Raw genomic sequence first — 22,089 nt, 5'->3', positions numbered from 1 at the left:
CAGCGTGCCCGCGATGTCGGCACCCGAAGCTGATCTCTCGATCGTCTCTCAGGTGCTGCCGCCGCCATCTTGGGTATGGGAATCAGGAAGTGGAGCCTTGCGGCTTCATTTCCCGGTTCCCTACTGCGTATGCGCGAGTCGCGCTGCACAATAAGGATGGTCCCCGCTGTCTCTGGGATCCGTGTGTTTCCCGGCAGGCAGCGGGGGACCTTTGGAAAGGGGCGTAGATTCTGTGGAAAGGGGCGTAGCTGCTGTAGAATCTACACCGGAAGTGGGTGCAGATATCTGTACTGTACAGGTACCTGCACCCCCTCCCCCCTGAAAGGTGCCAATTGTGGCACCAGAGGGGGGGGGGGGGGGTTCCAATGAGCGAAAGCTCCTCTTTAGGGTGGACCTCCGCTTTAATAATCACCACCTCCACACCTGATTTACCTAATAGTACTATACGATAGTTCTGTTGTGTCGCTGTCCAAGCCCTAAAATTCCCAGGTGTCAGGTCATTTATATATCTTTCTTCTGAGGATGCTACTTTGTTTGCTGCCATTTCTTCCCCTTCCTTTGAATGTTTTATTTTTTTATTTTTAAGATTTGCTGGATCAATAATCCCCAGAGGAAGGCCTTAATTGTATCCCAGACTACCCCCTGGGGAGCTGAGCCAGAGTTCAAGTCTATACCTTTCTCTCAAGGCCATTAATACCTCCTGAGGTTCTCTCATAAGTTACAACCAGGAAGGGCTAATTCTCCATTCCCGATAGTTACTCCTTACCCCAACCTCCAGTGAAGCTATCATTTGTGAGTGATCCGAGAGTCCTCTTGGCATATACCCGAGTTTATTTATCATAGTAATCTCTTCATCATTGCCAAGCATCATACCGATCCTTGATAATGTGGAGTGTGTGCTATAAAAACAGGAATCACTCCGGGATCTTGGATTCCTTATTCACCAAATATCTTTTAGGCCCATCTCTCCCATAAAACGGGGTAGTCGGCCATCCGCTAGCCCTCCCCGTTGAATCCCACAGGGAAGCCTATCTAGCGTCTGGTAGATAACCATGTTGAAGTCACCTACAACCAGGATGGGAAGTCTGGAACTATCCAGCAAAAACTCCACCAAATCGAGGAGGATCGGCATGTCAAAGGGAGAGGATAGATACACATTAGCAAATAAAAAAGTAATCTTTTCTATCTTACAATGTAAGAAAACATACCGCCGCTGATCATCAATCCTACTCCACATGTAGTTAAACGTGACCCCCGATCTAATCAATATACTCACTCCTCTAGAAAAAAAATGAACCGAGTGAAACTGTACAACAAATTCTCCCCACCCCACCTGGGAGATGGAGGCGTTAGTGAGATGTGTTTTCTGTAAACATAAAATAGTAGCCCCATAAATTTTAGCCATTGACCGCACTGCAGCTTTTTTCCCTGGGTCTCCCAGTCCCCTAATATTCCAAGAGCATAAAGTGATGCTCTTTCTATTAACCAGTGTTTCTCTAGTCATTAGTGAAAGTAAATTCTGCTAATTCTGTGACTTTGTGCACTAATCCTTTACTCATTTTTATTCATAATTTTTGCTTGCAATATCTTGCTAATCAAGCCTGAGTTGTGTAAATCTTTTTTATCTTGAAAGTGAATCTTGCATTCTTCCCTACCCCTTACATACATACTGTACCCTGCATACCATACAAACTTATCACATCCTTCACTCATGTGTCCATCTCTCATTACCTCACTTGGTTTGGCCGGGGGCCATCTACTGTGACCTACCCATACACACCTTATTTGAAAATATATCAATGTGGTTTTGTTTACTAGTATAGCCTCCCCCTCCCTAACCCTCCCTCTCACCAGAACAGACCATCTTCCCCCTTCCACCCCAAAAAACATAACCCCCAAGCAACAAACACACAAAACACATAATCAAGGAGAACTCTTTGCTGCACCCCTTTAAAAATGGGGTACCATGCTTTTTGTCCTCCTTTTCCCATACACCTCATCCTAATCCCCACCCCACACCTCATCCTAATCCCCAACACACAAAAAGAAAAAAATATATATATTTTTTTATTTTTATTTCTTTCTTCTTTTTTTTTTTACCAAAAATTGTTGTGAGTCACCTTCCGCTACCCCCCCCCCCCCACCGCCCAACAGTATTTTATCACATATGTAAATTCCCATTAACCCCAGGAAGACCTAGATAGCACCATATAGCAGTCCCGATCTTCTACAGTCTCTCATTATGGGATGTCACCCACTCCTACACCCCCTCAGGGGTGTCAAAGAATGTAGTACGCCCGAAAGCAGTCAGTCTTAGTTTTGCTGGATATAGTAGTGCATATGTTAAATTAACTTGACGTAGCCTGCGTTTTACTTCCCCAAATTTAGCTCTCTTCTTCTGGAGATCTGGTGAGTAATCAGGATAAATAGTGCCATTATAAAGTATATTGCTCATTTCCCTTGCTTTCCGAATAATAGTCACTTTGTCCTTATAATATAATAATTTCACCGGAACTCGGTGGGCTCTCTCTATTGCAAGAAATTATGAAAAAGATTCCTGGCCAAATGTCTCGCTAAGCCATTTTTCTAAGAAGGTAACAGGGTCTGCACCTTCACAATGTTTTGGGAGGCCTACTATATGTAAGTTTTTCCTTCACATCCTGTTCTCCATTTCATCCATTTTATTTATTTGTTTGGCCAGCTGTTCTTTAATAACTCTCATTTCCCGTTTAAGGGGGGCCGGGTCATCCTCCACCAAACTCACTCTACCCTCCAGAGCAGTGGTCCTCTCCTGAACTTTCTGTAGGTCAAACCTGACAAAGGAGAGTTCTTCTTGAATTGCTTTCAATTGGACATTCATTTCACTCAGGGAACTTCTACAGGAGTTGATCGCCTCCAACACCACCTTTAAAGTTGGCTCTGGGTCCACTACTACGTCAGGCCCTATCACTGATCCCAGGGCCCCTTCCACTACCTGGCCCTGGAATCTCACTCCCTTCTGCTTGCACTGGTGCTTGACTCTGCCCTTGGCTTTTTCTTATCCCTGTAATTAGACTGGATCTGTTGATTCCGTAGTGAAGATTTAGGGGGGTCTGGCATCTGGCCTGGGGTGTGGGCATATTTCTCTAGTTTTGCTGCTGCTTGGCTTGCAGCTTGGCTTGCCTTTGTGGAGGGTTGTGACGGCATATTGTTAGTTTCAAATACAACAGAATGGGAAGAAAAAACAAAAACAAATAAAAATTTAAAATAAAAAATCTTCTTTCCTTTTCCCTCCCTCGCCCTTTCTTTCCCCCCTTTTTCTTTTTTAACAAAATATGCAGATGTTTCAGTCTGTCCAATTATTTAACCTGATCCTGACTCTGACAAAAAAAAGATTTTTGCAGATATAGTATTTGTTTGGTGTCAGTGTCAGAGAGTCTCTTAGGAGGAAGGAAAGAGGGTATTTAATTAGCATAGTCCATCAAACCTTCTCTTGCCTTCTTTAATACCCCTCAAAAAGATAAAGACCCCCTTTTATTGTCCTTTTAACATTAAGAGAAAATAATTGGATGTTTCTAACCCGTCTAAAATGATGAATTGGCAATGGGGGATGGTCAGCTCCTGTTGTCCCGCGGTCCTGCGGTGTGTAGTTTTTAGGGTGCCGTCTGGTTGAGCAGGAAAAAAATATTAGGAACGGCGCTCGTATCTCAGCTGGCAATGTTGGGGAGAAACCTCATATCTCACATCTCTCCCTCATCTCACTACACCACACAAGAAACGGCCGAGCTTCAACTTCACTGGCTGCTCTCACCCTCAGCCAGTTGTATCACAGTCAGGGGAAGAGGGAGAGGGATAGCTAGAATCTCTCACTCCTTTTGTTACAAGCTCCCAGCCTGGCTGGCGTCTGACCACGCGTCCTCAGTGCACGCTGTGCACACCGCTCACACTGCCAAAGTCCTGCCCGTCAGCCCACGTCGGCTCTCTCCCAGCCTAATTCACAGCACAGCTGTGTCTGGTTGTCAGTGGCCCTGCCGAACTGGTCCTGGGCGTCAATGAGGTAATGGAAGCGAGAGACAGGGAGGTGAGAGAACGCCAAACTCACTCCTCGCTCACTCTCACCTGCATCCGGTCACGCCTCCCGCCCGAGAAAGTAATTTAATATTATACTTAGTCCATGCAAGAGGCTCAAGTGCTTTAAAAAAAATTGAGGAAGAGTAGGGTTAAACCATAGAGGGGCATTTGGAGAAATCGTACTCTTTGGATAACACGTGCATCTAAGACCAGCCTCCCAGTCTCGAATAGTATTAAGCATAAGAATATTCACCTGGTAAGGTGCCCTGTGGCCCTTAAATAAAAGTACCTTAAGAGCTTCTGCAGAACCTACCACTGCTGCTTCTAGCCGAGTGGAGGAGTTATATAAATCCGGGCTTAGCCACCATACGTCTGTAACCAGCTGAGTGTTCAAAAAGTACTTGGATAAATCTGGAAAACCTAATCCTCCCTGTTCACAAGGGCACATCAGGGGACTTAATTTATACCTGGGGTATTCCAACCCCCATAAAAAAGATGAAAACAGATGATTTAATCTTGTAAAAAATCTTACAGAGAGCCATTGTGGAGAATGTCTAAATAAATACATAACGTGAAAAGATGAATGTATCCCAATAAGGACAATGGTAGAGACTTCCATGCTTTCAATTTTGACCCAATGTCTCCCAGAATTGGAGTCAGATTCAAAGGAATAAATTCAGAAGCTTGACAGGAAATTACAACTCCTAAATACTTGAAATTATCTACCCACTGCAGTGGAATATCCTTCAAAGCCGTGCTATGGGCCTCCATATCTTTTGTAAACAACAATGACTTAGTCCAATTTACCTTCAGCCCTGTAATCATTAAAAAGGAATCCAGTACTTCACGGGCCCCTTGGAGCGAGGGGCCAGCATTGTTTAAAAATAATAGGACATCATCTGCATACAAAGCTACCCTCTCCTCCAACCAATCGATCGGCAATCCTTTAATATTGGGGGAAGTGCATAAAGCCTCCACCACCAGCTCCATAGCAATCACAAAAAGGGTTGGAGAGGAAGGGCAACCCTGCTGAGTTCCCTTAAATAATGAAAAGGGAGATGACAACCCTCCCACCATTTTTACTGCAGCTGTGGGATTCCTATATAAGACCTGCAACCATTTTATAAATACCATTGGGAAGCCGATTCTGCAAAGTACTTCCCACAAGAAGGGCCACTCCAAGGTAGCAAAAGCCTTTTTCGAAATCCAGGGAATATTAAGATGTGAAGCCTAAATATTAGTATATACCGTATATGCCGGTGTATAAGATGACCAGGCATATAAGACGACCCCCTAATCTTACAGTTGTTTAAGCATTTTTTTCTTGTACTTACCGTACAAGACGACCCCCTTGCGAGGCTTCCGACGCTTGATATTTCGTCCTTCTTGCTGGAGCAGGAGCTGGCGCCAAATCCTTCTTCCTGCTTTTGCTGGAACCAATCACGGCAAGCGATGTATTCTATTAACGAATACAAAGCCTGCTTGGATTGGCAGAGGCTGTATCATCATCAGCCTGCACCTCTCTGACTTGCAAAGCCAATCCGAGCAGGCTACAGAGTAGCCTGCTCGGATTGGCAGAGGTTGCTACTCCAATCCGAGCAGGCTCTGTATTAATTTGAATACATCGCTCACCGGGATTGGCTCAGCGGTATATACTGTATGTAGCCGAAGCTACATACAGTATTACCGAACCCTCAGCAGGCATCCAAGGGGCTGATCCGGCGTATAAGACGACCCCCGATTTTTGGCCAGTTTTTTTAAGTGTAAAAGGTCGTCTTATATGCTGGAAAATACGGTAATCTTGTCAAATTCTCATCAATAGCCCTGCCAGACATTAACCCTGTCTGATCTGAGTAGATAATATTTGACATCAAAGGTGAGGCCATCGGGAGATTAATTTAGTCAAAATTTAGTCAAATTCTTGAAATCTACATTCAAAAGAGCATTAGGCCTATATGAAGCACAAGGGGATGGATCTTTAGGATGCTTGTAGATTAAAACTATATGAGCATGACTCAATGAGTCCAGCAAGGCTCCCTCCTTCAGACAATCAGAGTAAAGAGAAGCCAATACAGGAGCTAAGAGCTCTCCATGAGCCTCATAGAATTCAATAGGAAAGCCATCTGACCCCAGTGACTTCCCTAATGTAAAGGAGCCAATGACAGAAAGGACTTCCTCCAAAAATTGACAATTACGGTCTCCCTGCTCAAAAGATTTCTGTTTATTTTTATATAGGTCCATCCACGTGGCCTCAGCCATATACAAGTTGCTTTGGATTAAAGCATTAAAATTTGTTTCTGAAGGATCCACGGCATATTGGGTTGTTTTTCATCTACTATAAACTTCAAAGCATCATTATTTACTCGTTGAGACTTACTGACCGGTTTAATAGCGGATATATATTTTTCCTCTTGCATAGGCCCTAAAAGCATCCCATAGTATTGCTGAAGTAGATGACCCTGTATTAAACTACCAATACTCTACTAGAAGGGACGGGATTTTATTAACTATTTCTGGATGTGAAATCCAATGAATGCTCAATCTCCACTGTGCTGCATCACAAAAGTGATGCAGATGAAGTATAGGCATAAGTGTAGCATGGTCAGATAACCCACTCAGTAATAAGTATAGCATTACATTTGCCCTTTATCAATAGCTTAGCTGGACCATACAAACATTTTTTTTCTAAAAGACTATATTGCAGGGTCCCCACAAAAGGAGGTGGTATATACACACTGACAATTATATATCTCTGGCCCCACAGAAGAAACACAACCAAAACATATTTACCCTGGGGGTCAGAGAATACATCTTCCTCCATGTAGGGTAAGGATTTACTAATCACTATTGAAACCCCTCTAGAAAACATAGAATATGTAGCATGGTAAGCGTTCTGTACCCAAGGATTCTTAAGGGCCAAATGGTGGTTCACCATAAGGTGAGTTTCTTGAAGTAGCACTATATGTGGAAGGTAACTTTTCAAATACTTAAATAACAATGCTCTCTTACATTTTTAATTAAGGCCATGAACATTCCATAACAGAATAGATAAGACCTCTTGGTCATGTGATGTCATCTAAAAGAAAAAATATATAATGCTTAACTAATAAATTATATTGCAGAATGCATTGCAAAGTGATGGACCTTAGAAACAACAAACATCTGAATGAACAAACATAAAAATAAAATAAAAAAAAGGATATATGAAAACACAGGGTAGCGCTGAAAAAACATCAAAGAAACAGCATACTGAAATGCATTGAAAGTACACAGAAAAAAAGCACAGAAAATAATAAGGATCCAGTATCCACTCTTGGGATGGAACTGGAAAAAATAGAAACAGGTGAATGGCAGTGGAAACACCAGGGATAATGTGGGATAGCGTACCCTCCACCAAGAAATGGGGTATACACTCTTACTGGACTAAGTGGACTCACTTGCTAGTGGCAATGAGTCAATCACGCTTGTGTTGGCCACAACCTGGGAATCTAACGTTGCACAGGCCTTGTAAGGAACTAGAACTTGGTCGGAGGTCGATCCAATCATGGATGATGGATAGCAAAAATGTTCTCACCAGGACCATCATGGAAATATTGAAAAATAGAAAGACTCCATATGGTGCAGGTTAAAACAAGGGATTTATTGTAAAAACCTACAAACATCAATATATAGATGTGTACACAAGGTAAAAAGCAATGTGGGGAGCAATGAATGCAAGTCAGATGCTTTTCTTCCGAATGGACTTCAACTGGGGCCCATGCCCCAGTTGAAGTTCATTCAAACAAAACGCATCGGGATGATGCGTATTGATGTTTGTCTGTTTTTACAATAAATCCCTTGTTTTGACTTGAACTATATGGAGCCTTTCTATTTTTCAATCTTTTCATGATGGTCCTGGTGAGAACATTTTTGCTATCCATCATTGCTATCCATCATCCATGATTGGATCGACCTCCAACCAAGTTCTAGTTCCTTACAAGGCCTGTGCAACATTAGATTCCCAGGTTGTGGCCAACACAAGCGTGATTGACTCATTGCCACTGGCAAGTGAGTCCACTTAGTCGAGTAAGAGTGTATACCCCATTTCTTGGTGGAGGGTACGCTATCCCACATGATCCCTGGTGTTTCCATGGCCAGTCACCTGTTTCTATTTTTTCCAGTTCCATCCCAAGAGTGGATCCTGAGCCTTTCATATCTATGGACACGTGTTATAAATATTTCACCTAGTGGTGCATCCACGTTCATATTTGTTTATAATCACTGGACTGTTATTTCATAAATTTTCACAGTATATATTATTATTATCTGTGTTTGGTACTTTCAATGCATTTCAGTATGCGGTTTCTTTGATGGTTTTTCAGCGCTAAACTGTGTTTCCACATATTTCTTTGACTTTGTCTGTTTTAGTGTCAGCAGCTTTACAAATGATTGGTTTAGCGCAGTAATCTCCCTAATCTTTTCAAATAATAGAAAGGAAACAATGTGTATAAACATTTTTTTTTTTAAAAACACACCCCACAGGCGTTAATATGTCCTTCCTACCTTTCTCCAATGCCATCCCCAATTAAACAAAAAAACAAGGAGGCGTGGAGAAGGCCTTATCCCAAAATCTATCATAAATCGGCGATTACAAAACAAAAAGGAGGGGTGACAGAGGGGAGGGGGAAGGCAAGAGGAGGTGCCCCCACAAAACAGTTAACTCCCACCCCCCAGATCTATACTCTGAGGCAGGAGGGGGAAGCTGTAGTTGATACTAGGGGTGTCTAAGAGAGGTCCAAGAAGCGCTGTTTGGAGCTCCTGATGAAGGATTATAATTTACTTATCGTCCATCTAGCCAGATGGAAGCAGCAGCCGGGGTGTCAAAGAAAAATGTCTGTCCGCCATCTATAATGCGCAATCTGCTAGGAAAAAGAAGGCTGAACTGTATACTCTTTTTTCGCAATCTCTTACGGATCTCCATATAGGACTCCATATTGCTGAACTTCTTGAGAATAATCTGGAAAAAAATATAATTTGGTATTTTCAAAAGTTATATCTTGTTTAGCTCTGGCAGCTGCCAGAACTGTATCCCTGTCTTGAAAATTCAATGATTTTAACGGAAAATGCCTAGGAGGGGCCGCAGGTTTAGGTGGTGGAAACCTATGTGCCCACTCCACCCAAAAGGTGGACGGCATGCTGCCTAGGCCCAAAACAGAGGTAAGTACCTGCTCAGCAAAGTCAGTTGATTTAGCCCCCTTAGCCCTTTCAGGTAGACCCAAGATGTGAATATTATTCCGCCTAAGGTGGTTTTCAGTATTGATAGTCTTTTCCTGCAACCGTCTGACCTGTAACTGTAAAGCCTGCATTTGTTTAGAATCTGATGAGTCTTCCAACATGGAGACCCTATTATCCACTTCAGAAACCCTGGTTTTAATCAACGTCTAAGTCCTAGAGAAACATCTGAAGCTATAAGATCCATTTGCCCCTTAAGAGTCTCTTTACACGCCATAATAGCTGCCAAAATAGCTGCGGCTGAAGAGGAGTCCTCCAAGGAGGTGGCTGATGCATCACTACGTGGTTGGGAAGTAGCAGTCATTCTGCTGTCTTTGCTTTCTTCGTAGGGATAATTACTGCTGCAGAGGTTGTATCTGACTCAAATAGAGCTGCCTTTATTTTTAGAGGAGGTTGAGGTCTTCTAACATCTGTTGTGGCCAGTGCTCTCCTGTATGCAATGGCATACCAGGGAAGCGGGCTTAGGGTGCTGAATAGGGATGAGCCGCACACCTCCCCAGTTCGGTTTGCACCGAATATTATTATTTCTTTCTATTTTTTGGGTCTGTTGGTGCTGTGATTGAAGATGGATGACATCGCAGAACAATGTCATTTTAACTTTGACACTTTTTTGGTGAATGTGTAGGGGTACAATGTACCCCTGCCCATTCACATATGGGGGCAGATTCTGGGGCCCCCTTGTTAAAGGTGGCTTCCAGATTGTGATAACATCCCCGATCATAGACCCCCACAACCACCAGGCAAGGGTTGTGGGGATGAGGCCCTTGTCCGCATCAACATTGGGACAAGGTACTTTGGAGGGCACCCCAAAGCACCCTCCCCATGTTGAGGGCGTTTAACCTGGTACAGTTCAGGAGGGGCTGTTGTCTCTTGTCCCTTCCCTTTTCCTGTGGCCTGTCAGGTTACATGCTTGGATAAGGGTCTGATATGGATTTTGGTGGGACCCCTACGCCATTTTTTTAAATTTTAGCTCGGGTTCCACTTAAAATCTCAACCAGACCTGACGGGCCTGGTATTGATTTTGGGAGGGTGCACGCCATTTTTTTTTTGCCGCAGAGTTCCTCTTACCCTCTTTAATACACTGTGTTAAATAAACTACACTGCCTGCACTGACTGAATTTAGTCTACACGAATATCTAGTTTACGCTAAATGCAGAATATATAGCACCCTGCCTTTGGCCAATTATGGCTTTCTCAGCAGATCGCGTTGTGATTGGCCAAAGCATGCATGTCAAGGGGAATGCTTTGGCCAATCATCATATAGCAATGCACTACGAGATATGGGGCATTCCACGGAGCTCAAACTTCCTGTGAACGCCCCATAATTTTTGCTGTTCAGCGGACGGGCAAACACCCAATGTTCAAGTTGAACTTATGTTCGACTCGAACATCGAACTCATCTTTAGTGCTGAATAAAGTAATTTGCAAGGCCAGTGATGTTATTGGATTGGAGTTGAAGTCTTTAACAACAGTTTTAGGCTGGCCATACATTATAAAATTTCCTTTAGATTTACCTTCAACTATGTAGTGCAAGAGCCTGCCTGACTGCATACAAAAAGAAAGTGCTTAGGTTTGACCTCATATTAGATGCTTTTGGTAAAATGGTATAATTTATGGCCAGCCTAAGGCTTCATGTACACATAGCTAATTATGACCGCTGGCCACTGGAAAATGCAAAACGTGGCAACATTTTTATTTTTCAGTGTCAAAACGTTCCTATCCTGAACACGATTATTTCACGTTCAGAAGAGAGAGGTTGAACCTCCCTTAACCACAGCAGCTTCTAAATGATCCTAAAAGCCTATACGTACATGGACACATACAGTAGGCTTTTATGGAGTTGAGTTTAGAAGCTTTGGCAAAAAATGTCAAAAGCGCCTTAACTCAAGTTTAGGAGATGTAGTGTACATGAAGCCTTATGCCGCATACACACGACCGGACTTTCCGGCAGAAAAGGTCCGGTGGTGTTCCCAACGGAGTTCCAGTGGACTTCCGACTGAACGGACTTGCCCACACACAAACGGACCAAAGTCTGTTTGTTTTGAACATGATGATGTATGACGGGACTAGAAAAGGAAGTCCAATAGCCAGTAGTCAAGAGCTGCCCTAATGTCGTATTTGGTCCATCGGACCAGCATACAGACTAATAGTTTTCCTGATAGAAATTGATTCCGTCAGACAGATTTGAAACATGTTCTATTTCTAGGTCCATCTGAATTTTTTAAGAAAAAAGTCAGATGAAGCCTACACACGATCATAATATAATAATATATGATTACGTAGGACCTTTTCTGCAGGAAAGTTTGGTCGTGTGTACGGGACATAAGAGAGGTGAATGTTGTCCAAGTTACATTCAATCTTGGACAACTCCTCCCGCCCACCCCAAAATACACTAATCAGTCTGAGGAGTACCTTCAGTGATAGACTGTTACAACCAATATGCATCACAGAGTGGCAGAAAATAATTTTTGCTTGTGGCCATCAAATTATATAATACTTCTCTGTGAGTGTGTAAAATGGACCCTCGCGCCACTATGTGCTAGACGTGAAATAAATCTACGTGCATAACAAAGTATAATGTAACAATCTGTGGAATAACAAAAGTGCAAGTGCTACTAAATGAAACAGAAAATGCAGCGGGACAAAATAGTAAACACAAACTATCACTTGAATAATTAAAAAAGAGTCCTGCGCAAATAATGCCACAAAAAATAAATAATGTATAAAAATGTGAAGAAAAACAAGAGTCAATGTAAATATTTCAAAAATAAACACACCAATAGTGTAAGTGTGTAGTAAAAAAGTACTGGAGAAAGAACAGGACCAAATGTTCCAAAAGATCAGGCTCCCAGAACTCTCACCTCAGAGATGGAATAATAAGGCAAAAGAAAGTAATTCCAGTGGACTTCTCCTTCACTTCTCTGTGCACAATCATCAAATGGTATAAACTTCTACCACTAGAGGGCCGATTCAATCTCTTATGAGTAATGCTGCAGCATAAGTATCCTCGTGGTATGAAACTTAAAGAAAACACAGAGGGGAAGGGGGAAGGGAGAGAGAAAGGGGACTCCAATAGTGTAGTGGTTTCCAAAACTGAATAAATTTATTTAAGAGAAAGCAAATGGACTCTCACATTTAAAAAGAAAATATCAAACAGAAAGAGATCTGGCGTGTACAGCCAGTCTTACGCTCGTTCCGGTATTCCTACGGCCACTCCCTACGCGTTACGTCACCACGTGACTTCTTCATGGGGATGACGCTAGACCGTTCGTAACGTACTTATATACGAGAAAACCGGAAACGATCGGACCGGAAACGTCCGAACGACCATTTTGAAAGAGGTAAAAAGCGTCCGAACGACCATTTTGGAAGAGGTAAAAACAGACATGTTGGCCGGATGTAGAAACTCCGCCATCTTGCTCCTCCAAAATGATGAAAGGGAAGTGTATGTACACCACCATTTTAGACCGGAAATGATTCTTCGGCCATTTTAATACAATATGGTGTACAAAAAAATATGCATTCTCCCTTTAAAGAGCAAAAAGGATCCGAACACAATATAAAATCCGAACGAAATATAAATACTACAAAATATAAAGCCTAAAAATCGAAAAGTAATAAAATTGAAAAATAATTGAAAAATAATATATATCCAGTAATTTATATTAAGATCATCAAAAAATTATATATAAAAACCGCAATAGACATGAATGTATAAATAACATAATATACAAAATAGGAATATATAAACCATGTGGATAAGGAATAAAATATCCTAGGGATTTAAAATATTCCGTCACTGTATAGAAAATGTATATATATAATATAAATAGCGGCAATAAATAAAATATTTAAAAATATTTAAAAAATATAAAAAATATATGTAAAAATAGTAGATATAGTCAAATATCACTCAGACTGTTCACCAATTAAAGTGCCAAAAAAATAATGGCATACCGGAAATAGAGCAAGACTTTACATGAAATATCCCATCATAATAAAAATGTATACAGTATAATGCATAAAAAATATTTAAAAATTATTTAAAAAACAGTTAAGATCAAAATCAACATTTAAACCATCAGGATAAAAAGATCTCATAGTAAAAATCCACCTAGATTCCTTCTGACTGATGGTTCTAATTTTATGGCTACCCCTCCATGAAGGATTAAATCTTTCAATACCCCAGAATTCTAAATGGGAAGGGTCCCTATTGTGAACTTGATCGAAATGTCTGGAGACACTGTGTTGTGGAAAGCCCTTTATGATATTCTGTATATGTTCTTTTAGTCTTACTTTAAGTGCTCTTTTTGTTCTTCCAATGTATTGTAATTTACAACTACCGTATATACTCGAGTATAAGCCGAGATTTTCAGCCTCTTTTTTGAGGCTGAAAGTGCCCCCCTCGGCTTATACTCGAGTCATCGCTGTCTGCCCGCTCGATCAGCGTGTCGAGCAGACAGACAGCGGCCATTCTATAATTCAAAAGCCGCGCCTCCGGCTCCGCCTTCGCCTGTGATAGGCGGAACACTGAATTTCCCAGCAGCCTGTGTTCCGCCTATCACGGGCATCGTCTCATCCTAGTACTACGGACGAGGATGAGACGATGCCCGTGATAGGCGGAACACAGGCTGCTGGGAAATTGAGTGTTCCGCCTATCACGGACATCCGATAGGCGGAACAGCAGTCAGTGGGAAATTGAGTGTTCCGCCTATCACCGACGGAGGCGCGGCTTTTGAATCCTAGAATGGCCGCCGACGAAGAGCTGAAGGATGGAGGCTCGGCTCGGGACGGGACGGGCCGGGCCGGGACGGGACGGGCCGGGCCGGGACGGGACGCAGGCTGGACGGGACGCAGGCTGGACGGGATGCAGGCTGGACGGACACAGGCAGGCTGGACACAGGTAGGCTGCACGGACACACACACACACACACACACACACACACACACACACACACACACACGGATGCATGGACACACACACACACACACACACACACACACGGATGCATGGACACACACACACACACACACACGGATGCATGGACACACACACAGGGATGGATGGACCCACAGGGATGGACGGACACACAGGGATGGACAGGCATGTCTCACCCTCGGCTTATACACGAGTCAATAATTTTTTCCAGTTTTTTGGGGGTAAATTGGGGGCCTCGGCTTATATTCGGGTCGGCCTATACTCGAGTATATACGGTACATTGTAAACAATATACCACGCCTTCTGTATGGCATCCAATAAAATCACGTATCTTATGTGTTTCTCCGGTAATAGTACTAGTAAAATCAGATCTTTTATTCTGAAATTTCTTGGCATGTCGACATGTGAAGCAATTCTTGCAAGGATAAAAGCCTTTTCCAGTAAAAAAAGTAAAATCTCTTTTAGGGGGTGGATCAACCACGGATTTGGCTATAATATCTCTCAACGTGGGAGCCCTTTTAAAAATAATATTTGGTTTTTGCGGCAAGAGTTTGCCCAGATCTTTATCTTTCTTCAATATGTGCCAATGTCGACTTAACAAACGGGAGATTTCTTTGTGTTGTACATTATAATCCAATATAATCGAAGGTACTTCTGGATTACTTTTACTTTTGTTCTTACTGTTGTTTTCAAGCATCTTGAACCTATCCATACTTTTAACATGTTCAATTTCTTTTCTTATAAAGGCGTCATCATATCCTTTTTCTTTGAATCTGGTAGCAATTAAATCAGCTTGTTCTAGATAATCATCAATTTTGCTACAGTTTCTTCTAATTCGAACCAATTGTCCTTTGGGTATATTAAACAACCATGGCTTAAAGTGGCAGCTGTTGATGGAAATATAACTATTAGCATCAACGTTTTTAAAATTCGCCGGGAAGAAGACCCCCACAGGAACCGTATCACTCCCCCATAAGAAGAACAGAAAACGAAAGAATACGGAACAGCCCAGAACGAAGAGAGGCTGCAGAGCGGGAAAGAGAATCCAAACGAAAAAGAGAATGATTGGAGAAGGAGTTGTCAATTTGAGCGATGCTCCCATTTCCCCAGAAGAATTAGCCGTTCTTGATAAAGGTCTCAAATTTGCCCCCACAAAAAATTTGAACAAATTTGACACGTACATTGGCATCCAAAAATACATTAGAAAAATCAACATCAAAAAGTACATTATGAATAATCCTATTAAATCCAATACTATTACAGCAAATGAACCTAATCCTGCACAATTTAGCACTTTACGCAATAATTCAGTTTTTAATCCACAAGTCAGTGGTAATCAACATGTCGAAGTTTTCAAAAAACTTGTGTTGGATGATATATATACCATGAAGATCAAAAAAGTTTCCGATCCAGGATACATTAAAAAAGGTATTAAAACATTGACACAAAGAAAAGATATTGTTGTTCGGCCGGCTGACAAGGGAGGCGCAGTCGTTATACAATCAAAAAAATCCTACTTAGATGAGATAGATCGGCAATTACAAGACAGCAATACATATACCAAACTTTTGGGTAATCCTACCACGAAATATAAAAAGGAATTGGAACAGGTAATTCATTTAGGAAGTAAGAAAGCTATTTTAAGTAAAAGAGAAAGCAAATATCTTCTTCCTGAATCATGCAGAGTACCTATTATATATATGATTCCAAAGATACATAAAAATAGAGATAACCCACCCGGCAGACCGATCGTGAATAGCATCGATTCTCTCACTTCCAGATTGGGAGAATATCTAGATTTTTTTATTCAACCAGCCATACAGAAGACTAAAGCATACCTTAAAGATACAAAACACACACTTCAATTACTAGAAACTGTATCTGTTTTAGAAGGAAGAACTTTGCTTGCCACCGCAGATGTCTCTTCCTTATATACTATTGTTGCACATCATGAAGCATGTTCTGCTATTAAATGGCTTTTGAGAACCTTCACTACATTAAGCTGCCAACAACGGAAGTTTCTGATCAAATGTTTGGATTTTTGCCTAAAACACAATTTTTTCTGGCATAATCAAACTTATTATAGACAGGTTATAGGGATAGCTATGGGCGCTAAATTTGCGCCCAGTGTTGCAAATGCATTTATGGCCTATTGGGAAGAAGATGCCATATACAAAAACACACCAGCAGAGCTAACTTTTTATCAAAGGTATATTGATGACATCATCATAGTATGGAATGGTAACCAAGATGCTCTAGAGAAATATTTAACAAAACTAAATGTGAATGACAAAAACATCCATTTAGAATGGAAAATACACAATAATAGAATTAATTTTCTAGACTTAGATATTTCCCTGGATAAAAATAAGATTATCACGAAAACGCTTTTTAAAAACGTTGATGCTAATAGTTATATTTCCATCAACAGCTGCCACTTTAAGCCATGGTTGTTTAATATACCCAAAGGACAATTGGTTCGAATTAGAAGAAACTGTAGCAAAATTGATGATTATCTAGAACAAGCTGATTTAATTGCTACCAGATTCAAAGAAAAAGGATATGATGACGCCTTTATAAGAAAAGAAATTGAACATGTTAAAAGTATGGATAGGTTCAAGATGCTTGAAAACAACAGTAAGAACAAAAGTAAAAGTAATCCAGAAGTACCTTCGATTATATTGGATTATAATGTACAACACAAAGAAATCTCCCGTTTGTTAAGTCGACATTGGCACATATTGAAGAAAGATAAAGATCTGGGCAAACTCTTGCCGCAAAAACCAAATATTATTTTTAAAAGGGCTCCCACGTTGAGAGATATTATAGCCAAATCCGTGGTTGATCCACCCCCTAAAAGAGATTTTACTTTTTTTACTGGAAAAGGCTTTTATCCTTGCAAGAATTGCTTCACATGTCGACATGCCAAGAAATTTCAGAATAAAAGATCTGATTTTACTAGTACTATTACCGGAGAAACACATAAGATACGTGATTTTATTGGATGCCATACAGAAGGCGTGGTATATTGTTTACAATGTAGTTGTAAATTACAATACATTGGAAGAACAAAAAGAGCACTTGAAGTAAGACTAAAAGAACATATACAGAATATCATAAAGGGCTTTCCACAACACAGTGTCTCCAGACATTTCGATCAAGTTCACAATAGGGACCCTTCCCATTTAGAATTCTGGGGTATTGAAAGATTTAATCCTTCATGGAGGGGTAGCCATAAAATTAGAACCATCAGTCAGAAGGAATCTAGGTGGATTTTTACTATGAGATCTTTTTATCCTGATGGTTTAAATGTTGATTTTGATCTTAACTGTTTTTTAAATAATTTTTAAATATTTTTTATGCATTATACTGTATACATTTTTATTATGATGGGATATTTCATGTAAAGTCTTGCTCTATTTCCGGTATGCCATTATTTTTTTGGCACTTTAATTGGTGAACAGTCTGAGTGATATTTGACTATATCTACTATTTTTACATATATTTTTTATATTTTTTAAATATTTTTAAATATTTTATTTATTGCCGCTATTTATATTATATATATACATTTTCTATACAGTGACGGAATATTTTAAATCCCTAGGATATTTTATTCCTTATCCACATGGTTTATATATTCCTATTTTGTATATTATGTTATTTATACATTCATGTCTATTGCGGTTTTTATATATAATTTTTTGATGATCTTAATATAAATTACTGGATATATATTATTTTTCAATTATTTTTCAATTTTATTACTTTTCGATTTTTAGGCTTTATATTTTGTAGTATTTATATTTCGTTCGGATTTTATATTGTGTTCGGATCCTTTTTGCTCTTTAAAGGGAGAATGCATATTTTTTTGTACACCATATTGTATTAAAATGGCCGAAGAATCATTTCCGGTCTAAAATGGTGGTGTACATACACTTCCCTTTCATCATTTTGGAGGAGCAAGATGGCGGAGTTTCTACATCCGGCCAACATGTCTGTTTTTACCTCTTCCAAAATGGTCGTTCGGACGCTTTTTACCTCTTTCAAAATGGTCGTTCGGACGTTTCCGGTCCGATCGTTTCCGGTTTTCTCGTATATAAGTACGTTACGAACGGTCTAGCGTCATCCCCATGAAGAAGTCACGTGGTGACGTAACGCGTAGGGAGTGGCCGTAGGAATACCGGAACGAGCGTAAGACTGGCTGTACACGCCAGATCTCTTTCTGTTTGATATTTTCTTTTTAAATGTGAGAGTCCATTTGCTTTCTCTTAAATAAATTTATTCAGTTTTGGAAACCACTACACTATTGGAGTCCCCTTTCTCTCTCCCTTCCCCCTTCCCCTCTGTGTTTTCTTTAAGTTTCATACCACGAGGATACTTATGCTGCAGCATTACTCATAAGAGATTGAATCGGCCCTCTAGTGGTAGAAGTTTATACCATTTGATGATTGTGCACAGAGAAGTGAAGGAGAAGTCCACTGGAATTACTTTCTTTTGCCTTATTATTCCATCTCTGAGGTGAGAGTTCTGGGAGCCTGATCTTTTGGAACATTTGGTCCTGTTCTTTCTCCAGTACTTTTTTACTACACACTTACACTATTGGTGTGTTTATTTTTGAAATATTTACATTGACTCTTGTTTTTCTTCACATTTTTATACATTATTTATTTTTTGTGGCATTATTTGCGCAGGACTCTTTTTTAATTATTCAAGTGATAGTTTGTGTTTACTATTTTGTCCCGCTGCATTTTCTGTTTCATTTAGTAGCACTTGCACTTTTGTTATTCCACAGATTGTTACATTATACTTTGTTATGCACGTAGATTTATTTCACGTCTAGCACATAGTGGCGCGAGGGTCCATTTTACACATTTTATATTTCAACACATTTTTCCTTTGCTGCCATTATGGAAGTGTTCACGTTTTTAGAAAATAGAAATATTAATTTGGATGAAATCTTTTCACATACTAAAGCACGCAATTCTGATCTTGATAGTCTGATGAGAAAGTTAGGACATCATATGGAGAAAAAGATCAGTCTTTGGTGGGATACCATCACTTTTGACCAATATATTAGAGAAAACATTGCTCCAAGACGCATCAGGTGGGAGTTACCACCTAATGACGGTCTGATTGACAAAGAATCTATGGAGGAGTGGTTTGAATTTTTCAATAGTAAAAGTGTAGAATGTGTTAAATTTTTACTGAAAAGAAAGCAAAGAAAGGCTCACTTAATTGAAAAACAGATTGAGGAAATTAGGAGCAAATTAGAATCACATAAGGAATCGCCAGAATTTAATAAAATGGCTACACAACTTAATAAAGACCTGATTGCTAAAGATCTAGAGGTCCAACAACGAAAAATGAAAAAATATCACCGTGATACTACAGATTATAAAGCCAATAAAATATTTAAATGGCAAAGTAAACTGGAACCAATTATTCCGGAGTCTACACAATCTACTCCAGAAAGAGAAGTAAGAATACAAGATCCCACATCTTCTCATGTTGCCAATGATCTTATATGGGAAAAACATAATGGTAGATTTGGAACAGAGAAACCACCTGTTACACATTATAACAGGGGTTATCCTGAGACGCCGAGAAGACATGATTCATCGTATAATAACCAATATGCCACCCCAGTCCCATATGACAACCATGCATATGGGGGAAATTACACACAACAGACCCCTAAAAAAGGGTGGAAAAAACCTTTTAAAAAATTTAAGAAACCTTATTATAATAACTGGCACCAAAGAAATAATGGAAGGCCTTCATATCAAAATGACCATCAGGGAAGACGGGATAGAAGCCCCATACCAACGTCTAACCGATATGAACCCATTAGAAATTACCCGGAACAAAACTACTATGAGCACTCGTATCATCAGTATCCTCGAGACACACAAGATCATCATCATTTTTTAGATCGGGACAGGAGAGACTACTCCCCAAGGAGACCTCAGGAGACACATTGGAGGAGGGATTCGCCGGGAAGAAGACCGCCACAGGAACCGTATCACTCCCCCATAAGAAGAACAGAAAACGAAAGAATACGGAACAGCCCAGAACGAAGAGAGGCTGCAGAGCGGGAAAGAGAATCCAAACGAAAAAGAGAATGATTGGAGAAGGAGTTGTCAATTTGAGCGATACTCCCATTTCCCCAGAAGAATTAGCCGTTCTTGATAAAGGTCTCAAATTTGCCCCCACAAAAAATTTGAACAAATTTGACACGTACATTGGCATCCAAAAATACATTAGAAAAATCAACATCAAAAAGTACATTATGAATAATCCTATTAAATCCAATACTATTACAGCAAATGAACCTAATCCTGCACAATTTAGCACTTTACGCAATAATTCAGTTTTTAATCCACAAGTCAGTGGTAATCAACATGTCGAAGTTTTCAAAAAACTTGTGTTGGATGATATATATACCATGAAGATCAAAAAAGTTTCCGATCCAGGATACATTAAAAAAGGTATTAAAACATTGACACAAAGAAAAGATATTGTTGTTCGGCCGGCTGACAAGGGAGGCGCAGTCGTTATACAATCAAAAAAATCCTACTTAGATGAGATGGATCGGCAATTACAAGACAGCAATACATATACCAAACTTTTGGGTAATCCTACCACGAAATATAAAAAGGAATTGGAACAGGTAATTCATTTAGGAAGTAAGAAAGCTATTTTAAGTAAAAGAGAAAGCAAATATCTTCTTCCTGAATCATGCAGAGTACCTATTATATATATGATTCCAAAGATACATAAAAATAGAGATAACCCACCCGGCAGACCGATCGTGAATAGCATCGATTCTCTCACTTCCAGATTGGGAGAATATCTAGATTTTTTTATTCAACCAGCCATACAGAAGACTAAAGCATACCTTAAAGATACAAAACACACACTTCAATTACTAGAAACTGTATCTGTTTTAGAAGGAAGAACTTTGCTTGCCACCGCAGATGTCTCTTCCTTATATACTATTGTTGCACATCATGAAGCATGTTCTGCTATTAAATGGCTTTTGAGAACCTTCACTACATTAAGCTGCCAACAACGGAAGTTTCTGATCAAATGTTTGGATTTTTGCCTAAAACACAATTTTTTCTGGCATAATCAAACTTATTATAGACAGGTTATAGGGATAGCTATGGGCGCTAAATTTGCGCCCAGTGTTGCAAATGCATTTATGGCCTATTGGGAAGAAGATGCCATATACAAAAACACACCAGCAGAGCTAACTTTTTATCAAAGGTATATTGATGACATCATCATAGTATGGAATGGTAACCAAGATGCTCTAGAGAAATATTTAACAAAACTAAATGTGAATGACAAAAACATCCATTTAGAATGGAAAATACACAATAATAGAATTAATTTTCTAGACTTAGATATTTCCCTGGATAAAAATAAGATTATCACGAAAACGCATTTTAAAAACGTTGATGCTAATAGTTATATTTCCATCAACAGCTGCCACTTTAAGCCATGGTTGTTTAATATACCCAAAGGACAATTGGTTCGAATTAGAAGAAACTGTAGCAAAATTGATGATTATCTAGAACAAGCTGATTTAATTGCTACCAGATTCAAAGAAAAAGGATATGATGACGCCTTTATAAGAAAAGAAATTGAACATGTTAAAAGTATGGATAGGTTCAAGATGCTTGAAAACAACAGTAAGAACAAAAGTAAAAGTAATCCAGAAGTACCTTCGATTATAATGGATTATAATGTACAACACAAAGAAATCTCCCGTTTGTTAAGTCGACATTGGCACATATTGAAGAAAGATAAAGATCTGGGCA

The sequence above is a fragment of the Lithobates pipiens genome, unplaced genomic scaffold (assembly GCF_037356315.1).
Source record: "Lithobates pipiens isolate NorthernLeopardFrog02 unplaced genomic scaffold, aLitPip1_a1.2 Scaffold_16, whole genome shotgun sequence".
In the NCBI taxonomy this organism is placed as follows: Eukaryota; Metazoa; Chordata; class Amphibia; order Anura; family Ranidae; genus Lithobates; species Lithobates pipiens.
This window is presented reverse-complemented; position numbering follows the sequence as displayed.